Below are 13115 nucleotides of genomic sequence, written 5' to 3' on the forward strand. Positions count from 1 at the left end.
CCCGAGCAGAATTAATTTTCTCCCAGGAGGTCAGGGCGGTGAGCTAAACCGCACATGCGCGGGGCACACGGGATGGAGGGGCCATCTTGGCCATTCTTGCAGGTTGGCGTTTTTATCTGTAATCAGATACTTCATCGCCACGGATTCTGTCAATTCCACCCCAAATAAGTTGGCTCTTTTAATACAGGTTGTTCTTCCCTTCGCAGTAATGAGCCCCACCATGACCGGCTGCTCAAAGAACCGGCAAACAGCAAAGCCGGGGATCTGTCATTACGCAAGGCAGGGGAATGGGATCCGGCTTTTTAACTCCGGGCCACTGATGGTAATTTCTGGTTGCTTGCCTGATTTGCCTGGAGCAACTGAAAACATCACCTTAGCTTTATTCAGGCTAATTATCAGCCCTAGCGGAGGTCCCAAATTTGAGAAATGATTGACAGCTTGTTACAAGTTCTCAAGTTCACACTCATTAGCACACAGTCGCTCAGGTCTGGCCTGCCCCAAAGACCAACAACGCACGGAGCCCAAACTGTGATGGGAAGCACTACTCCTCCCTGGGGTGTGTCCTCCGGTGGCCTTCCTCCTGCACCAGCCATGTCTGCATAGAACAGGGTCTGGGCGTGCCCTGGCTTGACCTGCACCTGCGCACAGAGGCAGCTCAGTCTAGACACTGTCTGCTCTGAGTCGGCAGTCACTTTATCACAGGGCTGGGTCTCTTTGTTGATGAAGTCCTTTGGGATAACCAAGTGTGTTGAGCAAAAAAAGAGAAAACAAAAAACCATGATGTGTAAGGGTTCTTCTCATTTTAGAAAGCCTGACACTTGCTCTGTGGCTTCTCTGTCATTTAAGGGACGTCTGTAAGCGAGATCTAGGTGTTATTCCGTCCTTTCCCTTTAACATATGATCCCCCCCCCCATTCTTTCTCTGTTGCACTTGTGCCTGTCATCGTTTTAGGGCTTCTAGTGGTTTGTTGTACAACTAAATCCGTGTTAAAATTAAAATCCCTGTGAACAAGCTGTCAGAGGGTGCATCTGAAGACACGGTTGGCATCAAAGGTGTACCAAAAGTTACATCTTTGTCAGGAAAATACACTTGAAACTGTATGGCAGCGTGACTTTTCCTGGGGCCGAGGAAAGTTCCTAATTCGTAAGTCTCTGCTCCTTCCCGAGAACGGCTTCCCTGCCTCATGATCCCAAGAGTCTCCACGTACCCTCTAGGGAAAACGTCCTCACCACAGAGGCTCCTGCTGCCCAAAGAGTGCTTCTCCCATTCTTGGCCTTTCAGTGGAGAAAGGGTCATGCCGGCCTCCCTGCAGTGCTTAGAACCTGGACCCTGTGGTTCCCTCAGAGTACCACAAGAAGTATGCCACTGTGGCCTGCTGTCTCACACTCTCAGCACAACTTATCTCTCCCTGTATTTCTTCATCTTCCATCACTCAGTACCTGCCCGCTCTCCATGGAGATATGGTACAAGCATGGGCTTCACCCACCCCTTTCCCTTCCGCAGACAGGCTGTCTGTCCTGTGGCATTGCAAATCTGAGCTCCGAAGACAAAATTCTGACCAGGGCTATTTTGTTGTTGTTGTTTGCCCTGTAGAGTGAAATTAGAAAATTTCACCCAAACCGTCTGGATTTTCAGCTTCTTCGTGAAAACGAAATGTGTTAGTCTTAGAAGGTTTTTCTAGGAGACTGTCAGCAGCTGAGCAGCGGCCAAACTTTGATGGCAGCGCTCTAGGACAACGCCCTCCAGCGCCTTCTGTTCTTCCTGCTTTGGCGTTTGACTTCTTGTTTGATACTGTAAAGAAGAGGAAAGGCTTTCTAGACCAGATCAAATCCACCTCACAGTGGGGACTTTCCAAAAATTACAGCGAACCAAACAGATCCCTCAAGCGAGTCCTTTACCGGCATTTAGACTTCCCGTGTCTTTGTGCTTTGGCACGTGAGGCCTGACAGAAGCTTCCAAACGTGAAGACAGAAGAAGAGGATCCTTCCAGCAGGGAGATGGGCCTCCTTCTTCTGGGGCTGTCTATTGTCCTTTTTCTATTTAGAATACTTTAGACATCTATCTACTCATGCAGATGCTTTCCACAGTCCTGTGGAGGCTGACTAGACACTCGAAGCCTCGTCAGAGGTCTCTTCTGTGGAATGGTCCGCCTAGGATTTGCCATCCTAAAACCCCACACAGTGCTCAGTGCTTCGAGTTCACAGACAGCCCTTTTGTTTTGAATGGGAGCAACCCAAACCAGCCTTTTCCATGTAATTTCCATACAGGGCTGAGTGTGTCCTAAAGGCCACTCAGTTGTACTGTTTTGAAGGGCCCTCTTTGTGTCATAGTCCACGTGAACAGAACACAGCAGAGGTAGAATGCGAACTCCCAGCCTACAGTTGCACACGTGGCCCACCCTGAAGAGGTGGCAGTCGCATGGGCTAGGCTGTAACAGAAAGATGCGTATGTGCTGCGAGGAGGTAGAGCGAGCTGGTGGTACCGGCTTCACCGGAGGGACTTTCAAACGTGTCTGCTTCTCCTGGAGCCCCCACCCACGCGCCAGAAGGAAAAGTATCCTTTTGCTTCACCTGAAGGCAAATGAGGAGGCTTGCAGAATATGCGGCTTGAAGACCACGACCCCTGCTTTCAGCACGGAGAATCAAGCGACCTGTACCTTAGTATGTAACTGACATGCGCACAACGGGAGCCCACCCGAGGCTCACTCAGCTCATCATCAACAGGCGCAGACGGTGGCACATCCTTCTCCAAAAGACCGTGCTCACGAAGTAGAAGCTAGAGTAGTGTGGGCATTATGACCAGTGAGAGAATGTACTGGGGAGATGGGGATGTGGATGGAGGACAAGGAGGAAGTTGTATACCCGAGCACACACGCTTCGGCCACACAGTTCCCACGTCACTGAAAGACTCACGCCACGGAACGACTCTACACGTAGCTCTCATGGTAGCTGAAACAAACATCCGTTCACCAAGTGAGGTGATATTTAGTCAGGTATCTTGATGTCTTAAATGTGAAAATCCTTTTCTGAGGCTCAGTGAGAAGCAATTTGCTTCATAAGCAGCCGTCATTGACTGAATTTGCAGTGCCCTGGCCAGTACCCCGGCTGGTCAGTCATTAACCCTTCCGAGCCCCTTCTATTTCAAGTGTAGCACGAACATAACACCCCCCGCAGAGAAACCAAGACGTAACTGAGATGCATGTTGGAGGTCAGCACATACTGCCACCCTGGTCCTAAGTTGTTCCTCCCTAACCACCCTGCAGGGGGCAGTGTGACACCGGGGCTGACTGCCAACCAAGGCGGGGTCCCTACTTAGCTGCGTGTGTGTGACTTCAGGCAAAGTGCTTCAATTCCCTGCTTCTCAGAATCATTCTCTGTAAAAAAGCTGAAAATGATAGCATTTGAGTTTAAGATGAGACCTGACATTTAAAGCGTTTGGCACAGAGCCTGGCCCTCAGCGCTCACCAGCATTGGTTTTTTCGGGTCATTACTACCGCCCTTCATAGGGCCATGGCGGTAGAATTTATTAGCTTTGATGATGAGGCCCATCTCTGTCCCCCAGAAATCCGGACAGTCTGTTTGAAACACTCTTACCCATTGCCCTTGTTCTTTTGGTGACTGAAGGCCTTCAGTTTAGTCAGTCTGAGCATAAAAAGTGGATTTCCAGCAGGGGAGGTGGAGGAGGAATAGCCACAGAATTCCATGCTAACTCGGGAGCTTTTAAACCAGAGGTCTCCTGCTGGCTCTTTTGAGATAGGTCCTCCCCCAAATTCTAGGTATCTGGTCACCATCCTCCAAAATCACTGGATGGCTTTGATCCAGTCCTCTCTATTTTAACCACCAGCTCTTCCTTTAAACAGTTGATTGGAGAGGGGTGGTTCTCCTCAGGGGAGGCTCGGAATCCCTCTCCTGTCCTTCTCTGCAATGCTGTCTTGGTTACCACACTACTCCAGCATCTGTGCCTCCTCCTGCAGTCTCTGGGTTCCTTCTGGGCTGACAGGAGTAAGATATAAGAGACTGGGAAAAGGTACCTCCAGTTCACTTGGACTCGCATTCGATATTTGAAATACAGTAATAGTTAACAACCTTAAACCCAAAAGCATGTCTCAGTATAATATTTTTACATTATCACAAGTCAAATGTTCTGGGCAAACAAGACTATTTTTAATCAAGAATAGCAAGGAGTGCCTTCCTGCAGGAAAGACTAATTTACCAAAACTTGATGACCCTTAAAATCGGGTAGCTATCCACAGCTGTGAATCACCTTAGGCCGACTTCTCCATGATGACTGACCGCAAACCTGATGGCTTTCAACAGCAAAGGCTGCCATCGCTCTTCTCATCATGCCGACCATACTTCCAAAGACACACACACACACACACACACACACACACACACACACACACACACACACAGAGAGAGAGAGAGAGAGAGAGAGAGAGAGAGAGAGAGAGAGAGAATATTCCAGGGACAGTTGAAGACTCTCCCCAGTAGTACCACATTTAGTTTTCACTCAGATTGTTTTAGTTATAAAAGTCACAAGCCATGCCAACCCCACCTAGATCGATGGATGGTGCGGACACAGGTGCCGTCTCCATAGCGACGCAGCTGGGATATTTGTTTACATAGGGACTGAGCCGGGAGACAGAACTTCTGACCTCTGCTTATGTCTGTTCTGTGCAGCGTGACTTCTAGGAAAAAAAATTCAGAGCTTAGGACACCTCATCTATGCAACCTTACTCAAGTCTAAGTTCGAAGTCGTGATACCAATGGAGGAGCAGAGGGGCCTCTGCTGTCTGTGGCTATGCGCACTGACCCCCACTCCCAGCCTCCCCTTTTGAATTTTTTTCTCTGTTACTCATCTGTTCCTTTTTAGACCAGGGAAGTTCCACAGACCGCTCTGTGCGTCGGCACTAACTACTTGGCTTCTGCCCTTTGCCTCCCAGCTCAGAACGCAGCCTCCACTGCTGGGTACCAGTAGATCACGCCAGACTACAAAAGTCACCTCGTCCTGTTGCTTCCCTTTCTAGGGATGCGAACCCGATTTCACCTGAACCTCTCTTGCCAGCAGTTCTGTCTGACCACTGGGAGCTTTCTGGCGGTGACGGCTTTGCGCGACTGCAGGGGATAAGCCCCAAATCAAAATTCCTTATCCTCAGAATCAGTCATCAGTGAAGAGAAAGACACCCAAGGAGAGGCAGAAGAACCTGGCGATCCCTTCTTGCTCTCAGGCATGCTAGGGATGGTACCCGGGGCGTGGCGCTGGCTAGGCCAGCATTCTGCCGTAAAGCAGTGTCCCTAGCCCCAAACCTCGCAGTCGGATCTTGGGTCAACTGCGATACTATACCCGAACTGTTCAACTCAAAGACTTTTGGCTTTTGTTTTTAGGTGAGTGGGTCAAGCTTCCGGAAATAGTATTTGTCTGTTGATTGGTTTTACTACTGCCACTTTGGGTTTTCTGTAGAGGTAACGGAGCTGTTCCCATTCTTTTATTTTTTCTTTTTTTTCCCTCTTTTTTCCTCTTCCCATTCACCCACCCCTTCTTGCCTCTCCACCCTGACATTCCCCTACACTGGGGCATCAAGCCTTGGCAGGACCAAGGGCTTCTCCTCCCTTTAGTACCCAACAAAGCCATCCTCTGCTACATATGCAGCTGGAGCCATGGGTCCCCCCCATGTGTACTCTTGGATGGTGGTTTAGTCCCTGGGAGCTCTGGTTGGTTGGTATTGTTGTTCCTATGGGGTTGCAAACCCCTTCAACTCCTTCAATCCTTTCTCAAACCCCCGCCAACTGTCCTCGGTTCTTGATGTCTTCCCAAGCCCTACTGCTTGGCCTCATTTAGAGTTGGTGGAAACCTTAAGATGTGGAGCCTGGTAGGAAGCCTTGGGGTGACTCAGACCTTGCCCAAATCCTTCCTTTCTCTTATCTCTTTCAGTCCATTGCCATGGAGGGAGCAGTCTTGTTCTGCCACGCACTCCTGACCATGCTGTGTGGCTCACCTGCCAGGCCCAGATCCAGAACAAATCCAGGGCAAACATCTCCCCCCCCCCACGGATCTCAGTGCTTGTCTCAGTGACACGAAGCTCAGTGGCAGGGTTGCTGTCCTCACCTCCCAGTCCAGTGTTTTCCCCTTTGCAGTTTCTCCGAGGCCTGTTTCACAGCATCCCTTGACTCATCTCTTATCACGAGAGAATATTAACTGAAGAGCTTGTGATCTCTCCAAGAGCAACAACTTTTTTTAATCTTCATGCCCTAGGGTGACAGTGTTAGCTGAGCAAATTATAGGGAAAGCATGCTTCTTGGGAGAATATTTAAGTTTGTGAAAAACATCTTAAACTCCTTTAGGGTTGCTTTTTCATACGAGACAATGTAATAAATGCCAAGTGACGTTATTACTCAATACGTATCCCTTAAAGATAGATCGTACAGTCTCAGACCTAGTGCCATGTTAGCCTAGTTTGAGTGATGGTACCAAGCGCGCTCTCTCTCTCTCTCTCTCTCTCTCTCTCTCTCTCTCTCTCTCTGTGTGTGTGTGTGTGTGTGTGTGTGTGTATTTCAGTGAAGATGGTCTATCATGTCCCTCCAGGTAAGAGTCTGTAAGTTTCTGCTTGAGGCCATGGGTCTTGTTCTAAGTTGAAGAAGCTCTTCCCCAACATGCTGTGCAATACAGGGGAACACTTATTTGTGAATCCAGTTTTATCACGTTCTTCATTTCTCGCCTCTGGTTGAAACATGGAGGAAAACAGGGACCACACTCCTGCCATTTATTTAACAGCTACTTGCTAAGTACTCTTTAAATTACAGTGATCGATTAGCAGTCAGGAAATGAACAGACACTAACCCTCAGGTTGGGGAGATGAGGCACACACACGCACAGCACAGTATGAAGAGTGGTGCCAGCGATACAAACAGCGTGAGTTGCCGGAGGGGGATGAACCTGCAGACACAGTGTGACACTTGAATGTGGTGTGAATCTGGTGTGAATAAACTTCCTTGATGACGTCATCATCTCTTGTCTCTTCTCTGTCTCTCACTTTTTCCTGCCTCCAATAACAACACGTTCCTGTTCGGGATAAGCAGGCAGCACAGGAGGTAGAGAGACTCCCTGGGCAGAACTTGGCTTGGGGAAACTTGACTCTTATCTACCTCCATGTCCAATTCCCAGCCAACTTGTGCTCACTCAACTTCAACCTTACCTTTGAGTCCTCTCTTCTCCAGATGCGTTTTATGTTGGATGCGAAATGTCCCTCACATGCGTTGGAGCACATGGTTACCGAGTGAGAGTCCTAATTTTGGGGGTTCTAGAACTGTTTAGAGGTGAGCTGCTGGGAGGGCAGGTCTTGGGGTTCATAACCAACCTTTCTCCAGGTCTTCTTGCTTCCCAATCCACCCAAATGTGGAGAACAGCCTTGCGTTCATGTGACCATAGCTGAGAGCTATTCCCACTACCAGACCTTTCCTGCCATGGTGGGACTGTTCCCACAATTATGAGTCAGGGTAAGTAGTTCCTCTCTTCAACTCCTGGTCAAAGATGTGGTTGGTCACAGCCTGAAAGATATAGCTGGTACCATGGGGGTGGGGAGTGTGCTTGTTTAAGAGACCCACTAGGAGCCCACAGTGAATACGGTCCCCATTAACTCTTGTGCCATTCCTTCCGGGAACACAGACATGCCCAGAGATGCCTCACTCCTCTAAAAGCCCATCCAGTAAAGCTGACACCTATGACTGATCCTTGCACAGGGTAGAAGAAGCAGTGTAGTTAGGAAGAAGTAATGGCATCGGACACAGAGGGCACGTGGCCTGGGATGGTGTTTGGGTGTGGCTGTTATGGGAGACGATACAGGGATCTTTACAGCGTTTAGCTCTCCCATTTATCGTGTGTGTGTGTGTGTGTGTGTGTGTGTGCCTGTGAGCATGAGAGTGTGTGTGCACATGAGTGTGCTTGTGTGTGTGCCTGTGAGCATGAGAGTGTGTGTGCACATGAGTGTGCTTGTGTGTGTGCCTGTGAGTGTGCCAGTGTGTGTGCACATGAGTGTGCTTGTGTGTGTGCCTGTGAGTGTGCCAGTGTGTGTGCACATGAGTGTGCTTGTGTGTGTGCCTGTGAGCCTTCCAGTGCATGTGCACACACAAGTGTGCATGTGAGTGTGCTTGTGTGTGTTCATGTCCGTGCCTGGGAGTGTGCGAGTGTGTGTGCACATGAGTGTGCATGTGAGCGGGTATGTGTGTGTGCTTGTGTGTGTGTGTGTGTGTGTGGCTGTGAGCATGAGACTGTGTGTGTGCACATGAGTGTGCTTGTGTGTGTGACTGTGAGTGTGCCAGTGTGTGTGCACACATGAGTGTGCATGTGAGTGTGCTTGTGTGTGTGCCTGTGAGCCTTCCAGTGCATGTGCACACACAAGTGTGCATGTGTGTGTGCTTGTGTGTGTGCGTGTGTGTGTGTATGTGTGTAGGCCAGAGACTGGTATCATCTCTTTCCATATTGCTTTTCACTTTATGTCTTGAGACAGGGTCTCTCATAGTACCTGGTGCTCACCTGTGGGCTCTGCTGGGTGGCCAGCAAGCTCTGCTGATCCTTCTGTCTGTCTTCACTTGCCCTGCTGTTCCACAGAGTTATAGATGTATAGGACTATGCCTAACTTTTCTATGTGAGCGCTGGGCAAGAAGCTCAGGTACTCATGAGAACTAGGCACCTCTCCACCCTTTGCTCTGCTATTCTTTCTCCCCCTGTCTTCAGCTGACAGACTTCAAGTGTGAAGACAGAGAGTAGTCCTGTTCATTGCTGGGGCCTCAGGCCTTGTGATTGCCATTGATTTCCCAGTCACTAAATAAGTCCATCAACGGTCGATATCCCTAGAAGGTCTGTTTGCAGATTTGATCCAGTTCAGAAGTAGGTACGGTAGGAACAGAAGGCTCTGAAGACACTCTCCATATTCATGTTGCTCAGAAGTAAAATGTCGATGGGAGTATGTCACTCTGTCTCCTTGCAGGCTTTCTTACATGTAGCTAACCTTCACCTACTGGCTCACTTCATCACGGAAGGAGCAAGCTCATCACAGAAGGCAGTGCCTCAGTCTGTCACCACCGTTTAAAACTGGATGGTCTGGAAACAAATGTACTTTATTTCTCGCTGTTCTAGAATCCAGGTAGTCCAAGGATTGTGTGCACACAGTCTTGATGTCTAGCAGGATGAATGTCTGCTTCTAAGACAGTATCTTGTTGCAGTGTCTGCTGGGATAATGCCCAGCTGTGGCAGAAAGACCAAGGAGTGTCAGGGAGTGAAGCTCCTCCATGAAGCCTTTGGTAAAGCCCTGAAAAGGACCTCATCTTACCCAGAAGACTCTGCCCTCAAGCTATATTCTCCTCCCAAGGGCCCCACCTCTTAATTCTGTCATGTAGGTGACTAAGGATCAACACACGCATTTTAAGGCACTTTCAGACCATAGCAACTGTGAAAAAATGTCATGGCAGTGCACGCTCACCTTAAATAGTCTGGTGTTCAGTCTTGATGCACTGGCCCTCTGTTGTTGTAAAAATATAAAAAATAAAATGCTGTCTTTACCCACCTGCTCTGTCACCACAGTGCCCTAAGATATTGCTAGATATCTTGCCTGAAACACACATCCCAACTCCGTGGCAGCCCAGGCCAGCCGCCCCACACTCCCTTACACTTAAATCTAGACATGAAAGAACACATGACACAATAACCTTTGACCCAATTGATATCTTGCCCACCTAAACATGCAAAGCCAGCACACATCCATTCCTTAAGAACATTAATAAAACCTGTAAATGCACAGAGTGGAATTTTAATGTCAGCCTCCATTTTCTCTCCGCCTCGACTACACTTCCTGTCCCTCCTGTCTCTTCCTCCTTTCTGCTCCAGTGTCCTCCTCTTCCTTCGAACTTTTCTCCCTCCCATCCTTCCTTCTTGTTCAATGGCAGGCCTCCTTCTATTCTGTACCTGCCCTCACCTGTATTTTACAAATTCAATGAGGAGAAGGTTCTGGTGAAGTCACCTGAGTCCTGAGTACCTGACTAGGCAGCCATCCTTGGGGCAGTGGAATTAGCATCAAAATACAGACAACTCCAGGGCAAACCACAACAGTCCTCAAGCTCCTGGTTTCTATTTTAAGGCTCTGAGCAAATCAGCCAACTTCGGGGCCATCAGGAACTGGAGAGCTCTCTTATAAACCTAGCCACCTGCACAACTGGGCATGTCCTGGTGAAAGGCTGACTCTACTCACCTCCCACTAAGGGTTACATAGTGTTGGCCAAGGAAGGTAACCCTGGGAACCATCAAAGCACTATCTCTCAGGACTGTGGCTTGTTAGGTCTATGATGACAGATGCAGTCTCCTCAAAACTTCTGCCAAGCACTGCTGGGCTATTTCGGATGAAAGTCTTGGGTCTTTGATCTTTTCCTTTTATAAGTAAGAATCTTGTGGAAAGACAGGTCTTCCATCCATTCATTCTTTCATCAGCCTTCTCTTCCTCTTTTCCACATTTGTGTGTGTGAGGGGGTGAACATGCATGTGTGTGAACATGTGTATGTGTGTGCATGCATGCATGTGTGTATGTGTGTGCATGCATGTGTGTATGTGTGTGAATATATGTGCGTGTGTGTATGCATGTGCATGTGTGTGTAAGCATGTGTATGTGTGTGAGCGTGTGTGTATGCATGTGCATGTGTGTGTAAGCATGTGTATGCGTGTGAGCGTGTGTGTGAATGTGTGTATGCATGTGTGTGTGAATGTGTGTATGCATGTTGTATGTGAATCTGTGTGCATGCATGTGTGTATGTGTGTGTGAATATATGTGCGTGTGTGTGTATGCATGTGCATGTGTGTGTAAGCATGTGTATGTGTGTGAGCGTGTGTGTGTATGCATGTGCATGTGTGTGTGTAAGCATGTGTATGTGTGTGAGCGTGTGTGTGAATGTGTGTATGCATGTGTGTATGTGAATCTGTGTGCATGCATGTGTGTATGTGTGTGAATATATGTGCATGCATGTGTGTATGTGTGGGTATGCATGTGTGTGTGTGTGTGTGTATGTGTGTGTGTGTGTAAGCTCGTGGGTGTTCAGGAGGACCTGTATAGCTGTGTATGCCCATGTGTGTGGAGACCAGGGAACAGCCTCAGGTATTAACCTCAACACTGCCATCCATCATCTTTGAAAAAGGAAATCTAACTGACCTGGAACTCACCAGTTAAAGTGAGACTAGCTGAGCAGTGAGCTTCAGCAACCTTATGGTCTCTTTCTCCTTGGTGCTGGGATTACAAGTGTGCACCACTGTGCCCAACATCTTTAAATGTGGATTCTGTGGGCCGAAATCAGGTCTTCATGCCCGGAAAAACAGGCACATTACTGTTGTCCATTCATCCCAGACTCTCAGTTTGCTTTTGTCAGAGCTTAGGAGGGGAGGGCATGCTGTGAAGGCCGCTGGGGAAACAAAGCAAAGCGAGAGGGAAAACACTGACTCTCAAGCACCTTGAATGAGGTACCCTTGCTGACTGTAAAGTTGATATAGGCCAGAGGCAGCTTTCTTAGAAAACATTCTGTGTGAATTAACAGTATTTCAGGTTTTGTGCAGCACAGGCCACTGTGGGAGCAATTTCGCTTTGCCCTGCGGCATGGGGAGCAGCAAAGGTGGTGCCCTTGAAAATGGGTGTGGTTCCCTCCAGGAGAACTTCCCAGACAGTGTAAATTTCATGAGTTTCAAGTCTCTATAGGATTCTATAACCTTTAAGATTCCCCACCCCACCCCATTAGTAAATGTAGCATCACTCTTGTTTGATGGCTGAACAAAAACAATTAGACATTGGTCAGGAGTTAACTAGCTAGCCACAGATCCTCAGTCTCTAGGGTGGCCACTAGGAGTTTGGGTGGTTGAGTCCATCACTCATCACGGAGCTCACATGAAGCCCTGTTATGCACTCCTGCCTCACATGCAGTTCCCTCAGCGTTTGACCCTCACTCCCAGCCCATAGAGATTTCCACAAAGCAGAAATGTCTGCATGATTTTTTCTGATATTACAGGGCACATCTGGGGGCTTGTTTTCTCAAAAGAAAATGAAATGACTCTAGTGACTATTTGGTCTTGAAATGGTTTAATTTAGTCTTTTTTTTCCCCCCTTCATTCCCTTACCCTTTCTCCATAACAGAAATTAACATAAAAATTCCTTCTGGCTAAATTCCCAATGCATTTTCACAGTGAGCATTTTCCGAAGTGGAAATTAGGGGCTTCCTCTCGGATTTCATCGGGGATGTGAAATGGTGTAGCTCACAGGGATGGAGAACTCAGGCCCATTCATGAATTAATGCATGCTGGTAAGGGGGCCGTCTGCAGCCTAGTGCATAGTAAGGTCTACTTCTACTCCCTCCACCTCTTCATCTCTAGCCTCCCACTCCTCAGTGTTTGTCTAGCTGAATCTGATGATCATGAACAGCACTGAAACCTCACAAAGACTCTACAGTCCAGCGCATCGGGAGGAGACATCTGGGAAAGGAGCAGGCTTCTGTCTACCTCTAGTCCTAGCCATCTGGTTCCCAAAGCAACCTTGGGTTCTTCATTCTGATTATCTAAGCTGCCAATCTAGATAAGTCTGTTTGCCTTTACTACCAGCCCTATCAGTCTGTGTGTGTGTCTGTCTATCTATCATCTGTCTGTGTGCCCGTCTGTCTATCATCTATCATCTATCATCTATCTGCCATTTTATTATTTGTTGTCTTACTTAGGAAACATGATAACCAAAACAACCTGGGGAGGAAATAGTTCATTTTGCTCACAGTTCCATATAACAGTTCATCAGGAAGAACAGTGAGGGTAGGAACTCACCCACGGCAGGAACCTGGAGGCAGGAGCTGACACAGAGGCCATGGAGGAGTGCTGCTTACTGGCTGGCTTCTCATGGCTTGTTCAGCCTGCTTCGTTACAGAACCCCGGATAACCATTCCAGGGATGGCTCCACCCACAATGGACTGGATCTTATGGAGGCATTCTCTCAATTGAGGCATCATCCTCTCTCATGGCTCTAGCTCATGTCAGGTTGACATAAAGCTAGCCAGTACTTATCTGATCTGATTAGAATAAGTATAGCCCTATAGACTCAAGTGTTT

The 13115-nt window shown here is 48.3% G+C and overlaps 1 long non-coding RNA gene across 1 annotated transcript; it reads left to right on the top strand.

Annotated features, from left to right (window-relative positions):
* The first annotated feature begins 2389 nt into the window (after nt 1-2389).
* Nucleotides 2390-6388, top strand: LOC120100979 (uncharacterized). Its single transcript, XR_005501419.2, has 2 exons — nt 2390-5387; nt 5935-6388. It is a non-coding gene; the product is annotated as an uncharacterized LOC120100979 (long non-coding RNA).
* The last annotated feature ends 6727 nt before the right edge of the window (nt 6389-13115 follow it).

Source organism: Rattus norvegicus, chromosome 2 (assembly GCF_036323735.1).
Source record: "Rattus norvegicus strain BN/NHsdMcwi chromosome 2, GRCr8, whole genome shotgun sequence".
In the NCBI taxonomy this organism is placed as follows: Eukaryota; Metazoa; Chordata; class Mammalia; order Rodentia; family Muridae; genus Rattus; species Rattus norvegicus.